The sequence below is a fragment of the Zonotrichia leucophrys genome, chromosome 4A, assembly GCF_028769735.1.
Source record: "Zonotrichia leucophrys gambelii isolate GWCS_2022_RI chromosome 4A, RI_Zleu_2.0, whole genome shotgun sequence".
In the NCBI taxonomy this organism is placed as follows: Eukaryota; Metazoa; Chordata; class Aves; order Passeriformes; family Passerellidae; genus Zonotrichia; species Zonotrichia leucophrys.
The window spans coordinates 11,058,643-11,073,121 of NC_088174.1; the positions used below are offsets into that span (position 1 = coordinate 11,058,643).

A 14,479-nucleotide genomic window follows, 5' to 3' on the forward strand; every position below is an offset into this window, starting at 1 on the left:
AGTACTGCTTCAAAGGGAGCTGTTCTGCAGTGTTTCTTTTTCTCTCTTTGCTCATCTGACAGTTATTGCTACCTTTCAAAAAGCTTACTAACACATGTAACTGCAGAGAACATGTGAGGAGTTCTCCCTGGTATCTTGGGTTCATTCTTGGAAGTCAAGCTTTTAATGGTTCTGTGCAGAACTAGGAGGGCTTTGAGCACTTCTGTGTGATTGCACAGCCTTCCTCTGTTGTGTCATAAAACAGCAACAGATTCTAAAGTCTTCAACTGTAGGATATTTCCCTTAGGGAAGATGTGTTCTCAAATAATCTTGAAAGGAGGGAATAAAGTTTTAAATCATAATCACAGAGTAAAGAGATTTAAAATGTGGCAGATAGCTGTTTATATCTACGTAGCTTGTTTTTCTTGACACCTAGTTCCTGTCTACACCTCCTGAGAACAGTAAGCTGTGAGTACAACATGGCAGTTCATTGCAAGAATTGCTGAAATAGTTTCAATTAATTACAGACCATCCTTGTTATTTAGGTAATTCTCATTTCATGGTATTTGTTTCCTTTCTTAGTCATTTAAAAGTTGATTTAGTCCTTGCTTTCTTTGTTCAGTGTAGAAATAAATGATTAGTCACAGGGTTTTGGTTTACTTTCCATTGTGCCTAGTAGGAGCAAAGGTAGAAATTAGTTCACTTTAATAGCTGGTCAATTTTCAGCTATGGACAGCACCTAAACATAGTTTAGATAATTTTGTAGGTTTCATGTCTCCTGTGTTGCAGATGTATTTAAAGATGCAGTGCAGCAGTTGTGATCTTGAGGAGCACTGGAGGATACAAGAACTGTGGTGATGGGCTCATGCTTTGAGCAATAAATGCTCGTCATGCAGGGCAGGTTTGTGCATGTCCAGAGATTTTGTTCTGGATTTTGTTCCAAACCAGGCACAATGGTGTGTTCAGTACCTGGCTGGTACTTTTTGGCAAGAGCAGTGTCAGTGCTTTGCAGTTACTGCACATTCTTTTTGCTTAGGATCTCACAGTTCCTGGGTGATTCCACTTGGCAACTCCTCTCTGCTCTTCTAGAGCACAGACCACCTCTGTATCCCATCTCTTTGTTACTGCTGAACAAAGCAAAACCATTGTGTGTTGGGAGGGTCTAAAATCTTGAGATTATGGTGCTGAGTGACTTTCACTACAGATTCAGAAGTATTTTTATTATATTCAATTAATTGCTTCCTGCTGCAAGTATAACTGAACATTAAAGTTCATCAGGTTGTCATGTATTTATTTCATGTTCTTTAAAGCATGTTTGATATTCAGCCAGCTCTGATTTGGAATAGTCTCTCTCTAGGGTAGTTCAGAGGACCAGGGCCTATCATGTCTAGGATTGGTACAACCTTTTGCTCTTGGTACATGGAAATGATCACTTCAATGACAATTTGTATTGACTAATTTGATAGGCAGATAAAAAAATACATGAGTTTAGGTGAGTATTTAATTTTATTAAACTCAAGGTGCTAGCAAGCCTTTATGAAGTTGGAAAGAAATTTTTTTTCTGCTTAATTTTTAAATAAGGTGAGTTTATTTACCAAATAGAAAGTATTCACAATGTGTGTTTGACTTATAAACATGTTATTCCACAAATGCATGCACTTCCTCCTGAAACAATCTAGGTCGTAAAACTGTTTGTAGAAGTTACAAATGTTAGCCAAGCAAAAATGAAGCAGTCTGAAATCTTAGCACAAACCCATTTGTGGACTGATAAACCCATTTGTAGACTGATAAAATGAGTGTAATTTATGGTCCAGATACCTTACTGGCATATGTATTAAAGTTTGGGGATATGTCTATTTTTCTTAGTATTGCATTAGCTGTAATTTCTATGTAATGCTTCAATTCATTTATATATTTGCACAACAGACTGTCAGATAAAAAAGTGCCAAAATGTGTATAAGGAGGTCATCACTTTAGCTTAATTGCACACAAATTTCCTGCAGACTCTGATGCTTAAGACCAATAATGAGACTGCTACAGCTAGAATAAACGCATTAGCCTATAAATTTAGAGCTTCTACCTGCTTTGTGAAGGGAGAATCATCTCTAAATGAGCCTAGTAACATGGATTTGTGATTAATCATTTTACTTGGTGACTCATCTATGATCACAGTACAACAAAAATGTCATGTTTGCTTAGTGGCATTAGCACAATTTATCTTCTCTACATTCAGAGAATTGCCTTGTTGTCAATGTGGGACTGGGAATACAGCTGAGGAGTACTTTTGTTAAAGGACTTCTGATGTCCCTTTATCTAAAGCAGAGTATAAACAAACAAACAAAAATTTTACAACTGCTCCTTTCCTTGAAATGTAATTATTCTACTTGGTCAGACCAAATCATTTGCAGTAATTATCTTGAATCTGTAAAACAAAACTAATTTAACCTTGAAAACTGGTATTATTCAAGTTGTCTCTGAATTTTTCTTTTTAAGGCCATCCCTGCAAGTTATCTCAGTTTTTGAGACAGCTTTGCTTTCCTTGTTGCAGAGTAAACCCTGCTCATTACTAGAATGCTCAGGGCTGTGGATTTGTGGATGTCAGGATTGCATAGGTGTTCTCCAACCCAGTCTTTCTTGACCAATGGAAAGTCTTCCTTCCAACATTCCTCCACCCTGGTTTCCTGAGTCAGAGATTCCTGAGGGTTGGTCTGGTCAGTGAAGACAATGCAAAGATGATAAAATGATTCACTGTGAGTATCAAAACCCAACACCCTGAGAGGAAACTTTGGTTTAAAGAGGAGAATGTACAAGCAGAAGCTTTGGTGAGAATGAAGAATTCACTCCTGCCCTGTATTGCCTACTCAGTGTCTAAAAAGTCCAAGTCAAATCTCTGCACTAGGAATTAAATTAAAAAAAATCATTAATACTTGAATGATGTATCCTGACATCCACAAATCCACAGCCCTGCATAAATATAGCTGATCTCTGGTTATGCATTTTACAGCTTCAGGGTTTCTTGTGAGCATGGAAGCTGAAAGTTATCTTTACAGGAGGAGACACAGTCCTGCAATTTCATAATGGCATCGGTGAAGCTTTAATAAAACTACTACCTACAGTGAATGCTTGCAAGCTTGGAAAATACATCTGGAGAAGGGCATAGCTGTGTGATAAAATCTGAATTTAAAGAGGAGCCAGGGGCTTGGTGCTTCTCCCATGAGAGTGTTGGTTTTTTCCCTCACCTTTACAACAGAGCCTGCTGCCTCTGTGCTGTTCAGTGGTGATCGATGTGAACATGCAGGAACTGTTTGCATGGAGGGATCTGAATCATTCAACCCAATATTCATTTGTTTGACTAAAGCCTCTTTAGAGCCACTTGTGATCTGATGACTAACGTGGCACAAAGATGCTAATGCTCAGTGTATACATAAATCATTAACTACTTAATTTGGATTTGGAAACCTGAGGCAACAGAATGCTCCATGGAGAAACAGCTATATTTATCTCTCCATCCTGAACCACCTGTCTCCAGAGACTTGGAATGCATTAGAAAAATTAATGTAGTGACTGAACTAAATCTAGATCCTCTGTTCCAGAAGAAAGCAGCATTTTTTGCAACTAGAAATGCATGGAAATCTAGGATCTGTTCTGCTGAGACAAGAAAAATTAACTTGAGCAGTACTGCCAGAAAAAAGCAAGAATTGAGAAGAATCTGAGCCCAGTTATAATATTTTAAAAAGTATTTTTGGAGGTGGTCTAGGTAAGAGTATTTGTGTAAGAGAAAAAGGAGTTTTGGTCCCTCTTTAACTCCACAGAATAGAATTTGAAGTCTTACTTTAAAGTGAGACCTGAAAGTGCCACTTCAGCAGTATTTTAGGCCATTCCTGAAGGCATATTTAACTACATTTCTTTGGTGAAGGGGTTTGGCACTGACAGGGAAAGTGTATCTTCCAAACTGATAAACTCTCATGCTGGATGCACGTGATGTGAACAATTTTCTGCCATTGAGGTTCCTCTTGTCACTCTTGTCTTGTTCCTTCCTCCTGGTTAGTTAATGAGCTGTGTGCCCCTGACTAAAATACCATGAAGAATATTATTGATAATGGAGCCTAATGGAACATGAGACTCTGTACTGCTGCAAGGCACTAAGCTCCAAACTTCATAGAGGGAAATTTTGAGACTAGTTATATTTTTAGATATAAATTGGTAGTGAGAGACATTTCATAGTACCAGTGAAAGAATTCCATTCTCTGAAGCTTTTGTTTATCTTGTGTTATTTAAACAGGTTAGATGCTTGTATCTAAGTATGCATAGAGCAGCAAAGCTGCTTCTGTGCCAAAGCAAGTTGATCCTGTGTTCGTTCCTGTAGGTGCAAGACATGTTACTGCCCAGTTCTTAGAGAGGAAAACACAATGCTCTGAGCCAACCTGGATTCTGACACATGTTGAAAGGGAAGCAGGACCTTCCAACATTCTTCCTGACTTAATAATTTTGCTCCTTTAACGATTTTACTCCTTCTTTATTACTACACTGCTACCAGATTGGACCTTTTTTCTTCATTTGAGTGTTAATTTGATCCTTTCGATCCTCCTTTTTGTGTAAAAGTATGGTAAATGAGAATCTACTGGCATGTTGGTTTTTTTGAATTTGAGCCATGTTGTCACTCTGTTTTGTTAATGCTGAGTGTGTTTTCAGAAACAAGGATTTTGTTTGCTATTTCAATAGAATGTTGTTTACCTGAGTGGAAAGCTTAGCCCCCCAAATCTAAATGTTAGACACGTATTTTATGTAGTAAAGCAGACATTAAAATAATTATTTTGTTTTTAATATCAGGTGGCCTGCCTTATTCCTAGAGAATCATTACTTAAATATTTAAGGCAGATTCTCTCAAAGGGTTTGATATGTCCTAGATAAAATGTTTGCTTCAACTTTAAATATATAACATCTAAACTCTACTCCTCTAGAAACTTAGGGTACTATAAATTTGGAAAAGTAATATGCAAATAAAAAAAGTGTTGAAGGGCAAACAGGAATTATCACATGCTTTAGAGAAATCAAAGTCCCTTCAATATAAGGATTTACCAATATGCTTTTATTTAGCTTAAAATCTGGAAAGTCAAGCTTAAGGAGCAAGTCAATGTTCTCACAAGGACTTGTTTTACTTCATGATATAAAACTTGGAGATTACTTGTCAGCTACATTAGTTTATAATGTCTGTTTTTACAGTGAATGGCATATACACTTTAGAAGAAATAGTTCTTTTCCAGGGACAGCATTTTAATTCTATTTCAAATATTTAGTGAAGAAAGCTCCAAAGAACATAGTACAATAAACCTTTGATATGTTCAGGACTGTAATATAAGGGTTGGGTATTTTTGTTTTTTTTTTAGAGTTGCTAATAGCAACTTATGTGGCGAACATAAGTACAGCAATTTAAAAGGACACTGTGGTAATGTGAATTTCTTCAAGTAGTTAAATACTAATGTCTTTCACCACATCAATGTCAGCTCTGCTCCCAGTCAAAAAGCTAAGGACAAATGAACTTACCATTTCCATTTGCTTTTTTGAATTGAAAGGTTTTCAGAAAACTGACAATAGCCAGTCTAGTCTGTAATTTTAACTTGATTTATTTGAATTAGTGAAATCTTCAGTAAATACATCTGGGTACACTTCTTAAATATTTCCCCAGAGAGATTAAACATCTATTTACTTTAACTCCACAAGTGCTCACAGACTTTTAATTGCAGTGCTTGACAAACTCCTCAAGAAAGGAGAAGTGAAGAAAGAGGAAGAGAAGGTCACTGCTGTGGAGAGCTGCTGCCCTGAGTGGGAGCACTGGCTGCCATGCTCCACCTGCTCATCTGAATGCCAGGCAAGTGTGTTTGTGTGGTAGGAAGTGTAGCTGAATTATTTACACTACAGGTTTCTTTTGTACCTATTGATCAGGAGGATCAATAGGTTCTGAAGAACTTGCCCGTTTCTGTGTGGTGTTCCTAGCTGCTTGCTGCATCTGTGTGCACCTGAGGGTGGCTGCACTCATGTTTCTCCACCTTAATCTGTATTTGAGATGACTGGTTAATAGAAAAATGTTTAAAGCAAAATATTAAATGGGAGTCCCATGTGTAGTGTCAACACAGATCAGACCTGTCAGAAGAGCTTGGCAATAAAATTGAGTAATTGCAATGTACATCCTTGAGGTGGAGTTCTACCCATGTTAAAATCAATGTCAACAGTTTAGTTGATTTTAGCCTTGGGTTTATTTGCTCTTTGCTGCTGGTAACCATGGTATGGCATGCATGGTTCTTAAAGAAGAATATGTGCTGTTGTCTTAGCTTGAGGCTTTATTGCAAAGGCTGTGGAAGTTGACAACAAGATTTTTCCTACCTACAGCAAAGTTTGGACTTGGTGATGTTGAGATGGAAATAAAAGGCCTGTGCTCTGTCCTCCTTCACCTCTGTAGAATCCCTCACTAACTCTCTCTAAGCCATCCTGTTTGAAATGGCAGAGATAAATTCAAGTTATCTCCCCACCACTGGCACTGCTGCCCTCTCAAAGATAATTCCACAGGCCAAATGTCTTGGACTGACCCAGAAGCATTTTCTAGAGTCCATCTTTAATTCTCTGTTTCCTTCCATTGCTGCTTCTGTTGTTCCAGGAATTCTCCCTTTAAAGAAGTGATATCCTGTCTGCCTGTTCCCTGGTAAACTCAGCAACACAAGTAAAGAAAGTGAGACACACAAAAGATGCCTTTTGAAACAGAAACAAATTGCTTAAGAAAGAATTCTTGCAGACTGGAGACTTCTCTATCAATACCTCTTGTGCAATGCTCTCTGCCTGGTTTTTGGAGGCACATTTACAGGCTGGATTCAAGGAGTGAGGAGCTGGCCTTGCTGATTCAGTGCACCAGTGTAATTGTCCTTGAGACATTGCTTGGCTGCGATAGGCTCAGAATTGCCTTCGTGCAGCCTTTCAGTATTTCTAAACAAATCTGAGCTTAACTGAGAATATCACCCCCTACCCTGGTAAAGTATCTGGGAACCTTACAAAGGAAAAGGTATGGTCAGTATTTTAAAATATATATGAATTTTCTGCAATAATTAGGTGGAATATGGATATAGCATTAGAAGTTCAATTAAAAGCATGTCGATAAAAGGCAGTTGTGTGCTACATAAAAGATTCTTTTGTTGAGAACTGGCCTGAGTTACGACTGTTTTATACACATTAATTTGCTTTGTACATACAGAATGGAGCTGATTGAACAGCATGATTGTCTGATGAGAGCTGAAAAGCAGCACTTGCTGTAGGTAATTTAAATTGAGCCCTATTATCATTTACGGATTTATTCTGCTTAGAATCAATAAGATGAAAAAGGGTCTGAAAGCTTTACACTAATGCTAATCACTTCTGGGTCAGTAACTCCTTGTGTTTAAGTTATGCATTTCTTCCCTGTATTCACAGAGCTACTTGGAAAGTGAAATATTTTAAATATCTTCCACTGAAGAGAATCTTCCCACTTCTACTTCACAGAGCATTCAGCATTGATAAATATTTTGTTGTACTGACAAAGTTCCCTGAGAGGGAAGTGACACCAGCCAAATGAACAAAAGAGATGCTCTGGAATAAAGCTCAGCGCAGAATGCCCTGAAAAATTTGTTATAAAGCAGCATTCTTGGTGACTGGAGATTCAACTTGACCCTAGCATGCAGAGCAAAGCTGGGTTTGGGTAGCTGCAGTCATTTAACTTTCTGGTACGGGAAAAATATATTCCTGGATAATTTATCTTTTCATTTTAGAGAGGTATCACCAGGCCCAAGGCAAAAGAGAAAAGCCAAGAGAGGTGAGAACCACGAGTCTCTCCCATGGGCAAACAGTCCTCCCAAAACTGCCATGGCGTGGGACATTTTAGTTCATGGGTGTAGTCCTTCAAGGATAAGCTGCTCTAGTTTGGAATCAAGAGCTCTCTTTCTCTGGAAGCAGGGGTTCTCTCTCTCTGTTTGAGTTTCCCACTAGATTACAGCTTTTCAGCAGCTTTGCTCACGGGCTGTGAGTGGCTCTCTGCATCCCTCCATGGACTTCATGGATTACAGGGACAGTTTGTTGTGTTATATCCTCACCACAGCTTGCAGAAGAATCTCAGCTCCAACGCTTGGAGCACCTCCTCCCCTCCTTCCTTTCACCAATCTCAGTGTCACCCTGTTGTTCTCCTCACGTGTCCTCACCTTTTCCTTTTCTCTGACTCAGAAGAAAATTGTTGTCCATAGGTTCTTTTGTTCTCAAGTTCTATCAATTGGAAAGTTCTTATAGGGTTTTGCAGCACTGAAAGGTTGGTTTCGTTTGGGCTCCATATTGGGGAATCGCTTGCCATGCTGAGGGATGGCCCTGGCCCCTCCCCACCCCTTGGAAGAGCTGTGTGGGATTGTTTTCCTCTCCTAAATTTGTCCTTACAGAGGTGTGAGCAGCTTCTCTAGCTGGGCCAGCAGCATGTCCATCTTCAGAGCCGTCAGGGATTGGCTTTGAGCAGCTTCTCTAAGAAGCTGCCTCTGTGGCTTCCACTGCCCCTGCCAAAAAACCAGGCTGTGTTAAACCAACACAACAACTTGTTTTCTAGGGTATGTAACTTGTTTTCTACTATCCTGTTAGCAAAAGGACAAACCTTTCCCAGAGTTCTTCTTGATGAGCAAAAAGGGTAGAAAGGAGCAGAAGTGATCAGAGGCCTATAAGGCCCTTATTCCATAAGATTTTTCTTATCCACTACAGGAGCTGATTGCCAAATCTTTGTTGTTTCATCAACCAAATGGCTTTCCCTCCTTCTGCTCACTTTCTCCAAATACCTGAGAGTACTACTTTAACTTTTTTTTAAAGTGTTTTAAAAAACACATGATAAACTTTCCTCATATTAAAATGGGCTGGAGCAGCTAATAGAATCTCTTGTAGTAAATAGCTATAAAAACATCAAAGGTTTTGGTAACTGTTAGCTATATATTTTGTAATGCCTATTGTATTTCCATTTTGTTAGTTCTATTTAAAGAGCAGTATTATCATGCCCCATTTCCTGTAAGATTGTTCTATTTGTCTGCTCTACAGGAGGTAGGAGATTTTAGGTCCAAAAGAAATTATCTCTCAGTAAATTACTCCTAACTCCATTACGGAATACTAAGTACTTTCCCCTTACTGTGTGAGCAGCTTGAAGAGATAACACTGCAATTTATTTATTTGTTTTGTCCCACATATATAGGTGACACACGAACTCATCTGAGCAGAGACAGTGATAACTGACAGGTACATTAGATCAGACATATATAGCAAAGTTTACTTTGATTATGTAGTAAGTGTCAAGATGTACAGTAGCTGATGTCAGTTTGATCTCCCTTATAGCATATAATGGCTTGTCTTTTTCATGGTTGAATGGACACTAATTTTTGTCTAATAAGTAAGCTATCAGTTGAGTGTTTTAGAGAGTAGACAGAGTTTTTTATCCTTCTGAAAGGGAAACCATTCGTGAAATTATTTCAAAATTTGTTTGGATTGCTTGTTGTATTCATTTCTCTCCTTCCAAAGTCGCCTGTTTACTCAAAGGTACTAAAGGTACAATATTTTCTAAAGACCTGCTGTGAATCCGTTGCATTGTGTATGAGACCTTTCCATATTGAAATAGCAGCAGAGAACAGAATATTTTCTGTCTGTTTTGCTGTATAGCTGCCAAACTGCAAAGTCTGTATGTAACACCTTCTAAATTTTAAAGGGAGACAAACAACAATATCCTGACGTTACAATCCCCATTGTTCTCCCCTGTAGATAATGCAGGAATTATCTAAGACTGTAATTTTTGTAGGTTTGTTTTATTGTTATCATGCAGCCATGATTTCAGTTGAGTTGTGTTTATGAAAATAACTTTTAAAAATGTGTTTTGCAAGGCATATTAACTGGTTAATAATGGACTTACACAAAACTGAAAAAAGCAGACCCTCAGAATTACACTGGCAAGCTCTGGAAGTGGTGGGTAATGTTCTGGGGTGTTTAACATGGCTTAGCTTCCTGACACAAGGCCAGTTCTGGGGGAAAACTATATTTAAAGCAAAAAGTAATTTCTAAATTTTGGGGAAAATGTCACTTAAAACCCCAACTTTTTGGCTACTAAAAGTATGACAGAAATTTTTAACATCCCTAAACCCTGCGCTGTTCACAGTATACATCAGTGGGACCAGAAAGTCTCAGGTCAGCATGGTTAGATCTTCTCATTGAGCTGGTTTAGCTCTAGTTCAGGTGATGTATGGCTCTCATTCCACAGGCTGCTGAGGCCTTTGTTGCCCTGTGTGCGTGGAACTAGGTGTTTTCTTGTTCTTCTTGTTCATTTGTTTGTTTTTCATTCTAGAAATAGACCTTTTTATTAATTAATTCCTAATGTACAGGAAGATTCTGTAAGAAACATTGAAGTGGATGCCAGGAAGATACAACAGTGAACAGAGACCACCTAGTCAAAAGCAGGGTGTAAATAGGTAGTTTTTAAGTAGTAACAGTGGGGATTTTGAAGATGCTTTTAGATTGGCTACTATAATCAAAATGTCTTTCACTGTCAGGTATGTTTTCCCTAGACATGCATGTCTAAGAAACAAACTGGGGTTTTTGAATGGCCTTTCCTGCATTTATTTCTCTGACCAAAGTGCTCTTCTACAAGCAAAATTGCTGAACACTTCAGTGGTAGGGCTGTGGATAATTTCAGATATTTGTCTGCAACATAGCCATGCATTTTTGTCTTGGGAACAGTTAGTTTTGAAAATATTTGAAATGGCACCTTCATAAGGTAGAATTCTGTAAGAGTCAATAGTAATGGCCATGCCTGTGCTGGAAATAATAAATGAGGTTCTCTGCTGCCTTCTCTTAGACTCAGGATGAGAAATTGAAATGCAGATTGGGTTCTTTTTAAACTGAGAATTTTGTGAATGCTCTAGTAATGCTTGGTGCTGCTTTTTTTTGTCTTCAAGGCTGTGTCTTGGCAGTCCTTAGTACTTACCATCCACCCTGCTTGGGGAAGGTTATTTGTTTTACAGCCAGGGCTGAGCTTAGAGCTCACCACAGTCCCAAAGCAGAAACCCTGCTGTTGAGCTGGGAAGCAAGTAAGAATCTCCCCCATTTGCTCCTGTGTTCTCCAAACATAGCCCCCTCACTGCTTTGCTTTCTCTTTGCTCAGCTCTGTACAAAGAAGCTGAATGTACACAGTGCCAAACATCACCTGAAAACTTTATTGCTGCTGTCAGCAACTTCTCTACTAGTTCAGTTTGAGAGAGCACAAACAGAGGTAAGACTGAGATGTTCTGATAACTTACTGATGAGAGTGTCTCCAGGCTCTTCTCATACATTAACATTTCAGCCTGCTTCACTTCTTTTCCTATATTCACTTTGGGATATATAGAAAATAAGGCTATAATAATGCTGTCCTTTCTTGTCTTCTTTCACAAACATTAATCCCGTGATTTTTTATCAGTACAAAATAACCCTGGAGATAGGGCAGTCTGTGGATCAGCTTCTATGAAACTAGAAAACTGAAATTATTGTGTTTAATTGCGTGTGAAAGTCAACTTTTGTCAAAATCTCTAGCTGTGACTGGGTGCTTACAAAATGCAATGTATTCTTTTCTTTAGCAGATCCCTTAAATACATTTCACTAGCAACCCTTTTGAACCAGATGAAACTGTAATTCAGGCTGTCTTGTTTGCTTCTGCTTTAGTTCACAATAATGTCACTATGCTGCTCACACCAAAGGCTGAAGTTTTTATCTTAACATCAGATATTTTGTCCTAGTTCTTCTGCAGGTCATTTCTGATGAGATAGTTTTTATAAAATAAAGAAACCCAACCAACAACCCAACCAAACCAAGCCAAACCAACAATCCTCCATTCAGTTATATTTTTAATGTAAAAGTTTTGTTACTCAACCAGTGTGACTTTGCAAGATCATCCCAATCTTCCAGTGGCTTCTCACCAGCCAGCATGGGGCAATTCTCCAGCTGAAGTCTAGGAAACATTGCTGCAGCCAATAAATGAAGTTAATAGAGAATATGATGTTCTTTCCAGGTTTTCTTCCCATTTTTGGGTAAACTCAGTAGTTAATTGGTAAGGGCAGAGTGACCAGAGGCTGAGGAGAAGACAAGCAGCTGCTGTGAAGTCTTGCCTGAGCTGCCTTGTGCTGTGGCTCCTCCACCTGCAGCAAGGACAGCCCTGTTCTCAGGCCTGGATGGGGCAGGAGGGATATCCAAAATCAGGGCAGGCTGTGGCACAACCCACTAGCTCAATTTCTGAAGAGTCCCTGTGTAGAACTGCTTGACTCTAAGGTGCACAGAAGGGCCCTGTCCTTAGCTGCCTTTTGTGTCTTTTGGGTGGCAGTGCAGCTGCAGTAAGTGAATTACAGATGTGTGTGTATTATCACAGGCATTTCCCACATGTGCTCTCATACAGCTCCCTGGGAAGCCATAGGTCAGACATTTGCTGTTAGGTAATTATATTGCTAGGGACACACTGTGCGCAATCTCTTCCTCCCTCCCTGCTTTTTCTTATCTTTTGGCAGTGTAGGTTTTATCTGGTGATCCATGGTGTTTTATGACAACAATATCAAAAAGGGGAAAAAAAGGTTCTGCTTTGAGGAAAAACATCTGAAGTTTGGGGATGTTTCTCCCTTATGTTCCCTTTCCTTTGATTTCAGGCATCTTTCACAGAATGAACAAGCAGAGCAAAACTACTACCTGGCTGGAGGAGAGAAATCCTTATTTACCTGGTTTAGCTTAAGTTCAGCAGATCTCTGTTTCCAAATGGCAGTGCATTGCACTTACTGCTCAAGCTAAGGAAAAAAGTAACATCCCACTCTATGGTTGGCAAAATTGCAGCAAGGACCCCATTGAAAACTGGTGGCTTACATCTCATATAACCTGAAATAAAGGAGTCACTCACACATTCATAATCAATACAATTACTTCTACTTTACATGAATTAAGTAATTTGTATGGCATTACTGTTTGGGGCATTTGTATCCCTATTCAGAGCACTTCTTCAGTATTTCAGTCCCACTGATGGTAAAGGCAGGTGCATGCCAGTTACCCACAAAACCAAGGCAAAGCTCTATGGGGAAAGTCTTTTATGTCCATCTAGATTTGAATTTGTAGTCCCTTTCCAATTACTGTGCTAATTGTTTAAGAGATTGCTAGACTAAAAAAGTTTTTAATCACTAATCTGTTTTTGAAAGGAACTTATGGGCTCAAAACCTGAACTACATACTTCTTAAATTAATTTTCTTCATGAATACTTCCTTCTCAATACAGATTTGTGAGTCAGAACACCCTACTGTGCTTGTTTCTTTGTCTTTTCTTCAAACACCTGGCCTATTATTCTCCTTTTTTTTTTGCCCCAACAAAATCATTCACTCTTTGTAGGCAAGGTTCTGATGATATAATGTCACTGGAAATACGGAAATTTATCCAACATCCTATGGCACCAGAACTGAACTTGAACCAAAGAGCAAACTGAAAAAATCTGACAATTTAGCCAAATATGAGTCCTCCAATAGAAATATTTATCAATGTTTTCTGAAGAGATACTAATATGCTTGCAGGATCTTCCAGCAAAGCACCTCAAAATGTGATGTGGAGGGGAAAGTCAAGAGGTTTAATTTGAAGAGAGAAGTTTTTTCCTCAGTAGTTATAGAAGATGGCTGGGTTGGGATTGTATTCAAATTTCTCTGTGGCTTTAGAAATCCTCCCATATATTTTTGCTTTCAGGAAAATCAGATAAACCCAATAAAACAACCAGGGCTTCAGGACTGCCTCAGTTGAAATCTGTGCCAGGAAACGATCTTGATGTCACCCGGAGAAGATTTAGGCTGCAACATTTCTTTATTCAGAAGAGAGGCATAGGGACATATCCTGCAGTCTCAATCCAGGTCAGTGCAGGCTTTGCCTAAATTAGAACTAAATAATTTCTTGCACAAGGCAAGATAAAATGTCAGGAAATAATTGCAATGTTTAGTGTGAGACACATGTAAAATGGCTTGTTCAGGATGTGGGAGACTGCAGACCCATTGCCCTGAGAAAGACTAGGAAAGCAAATGTCCCTGCTGGATTAATAGCAAATAGTTGACCCCATGTGCAACTATGACACTAGGCTGAAGGTTTTTCAGCTCTCCAAAATTTTTTGAAATGGAATTTTAGTACTATATCCATATAAGCTGGTAATTAAGCCTCTTTATTTAAAATTTAAACAAATTGAATAAATAAGCCTTCTGCCCTTGGTGTGATATTTCATTTTAAGGTAGTAATAATTAACACATAAAACTTTTTGAGTTTTAGTTATGAGCACTGTGGTTCCTAAGCTGATTTCAAGTTTTGCTCTGCATATTTATTATCATAATAGCATTAGCTCTCACAGCTGGATTTCAAGTCACAGGAAAGAATGGACATTTCTTGGAAGGACTCATTAAAGCAGAAAAAATGGAATCACCTTAAAGAAAAACTCTTAATT

The 14,479-nt window shown here is 38.6% G+C and overlaps 1 long non-coding RNA gene across 1 annotated transcript; it reads left to right on the forward strand.

Moving 5' to 3' along the window:
- Positions 1–11,062: 11,062 nt before the first annotated feature.
- On the forward strand, positions 11,063–13,867 carry LOC135447581 (uncharacterized). Its single transcript, XR_010440212.1, has 3 exons — positions 11,063–11,090; positions 11,165–11,272; positions 13,741–13,867. It is a non-coding gene; the product is annotated as an uncharacterized LOC135447581 (long non-coding RNA).
- Positions 13,868–14,479: the final 612 nt, after the last annotated feature.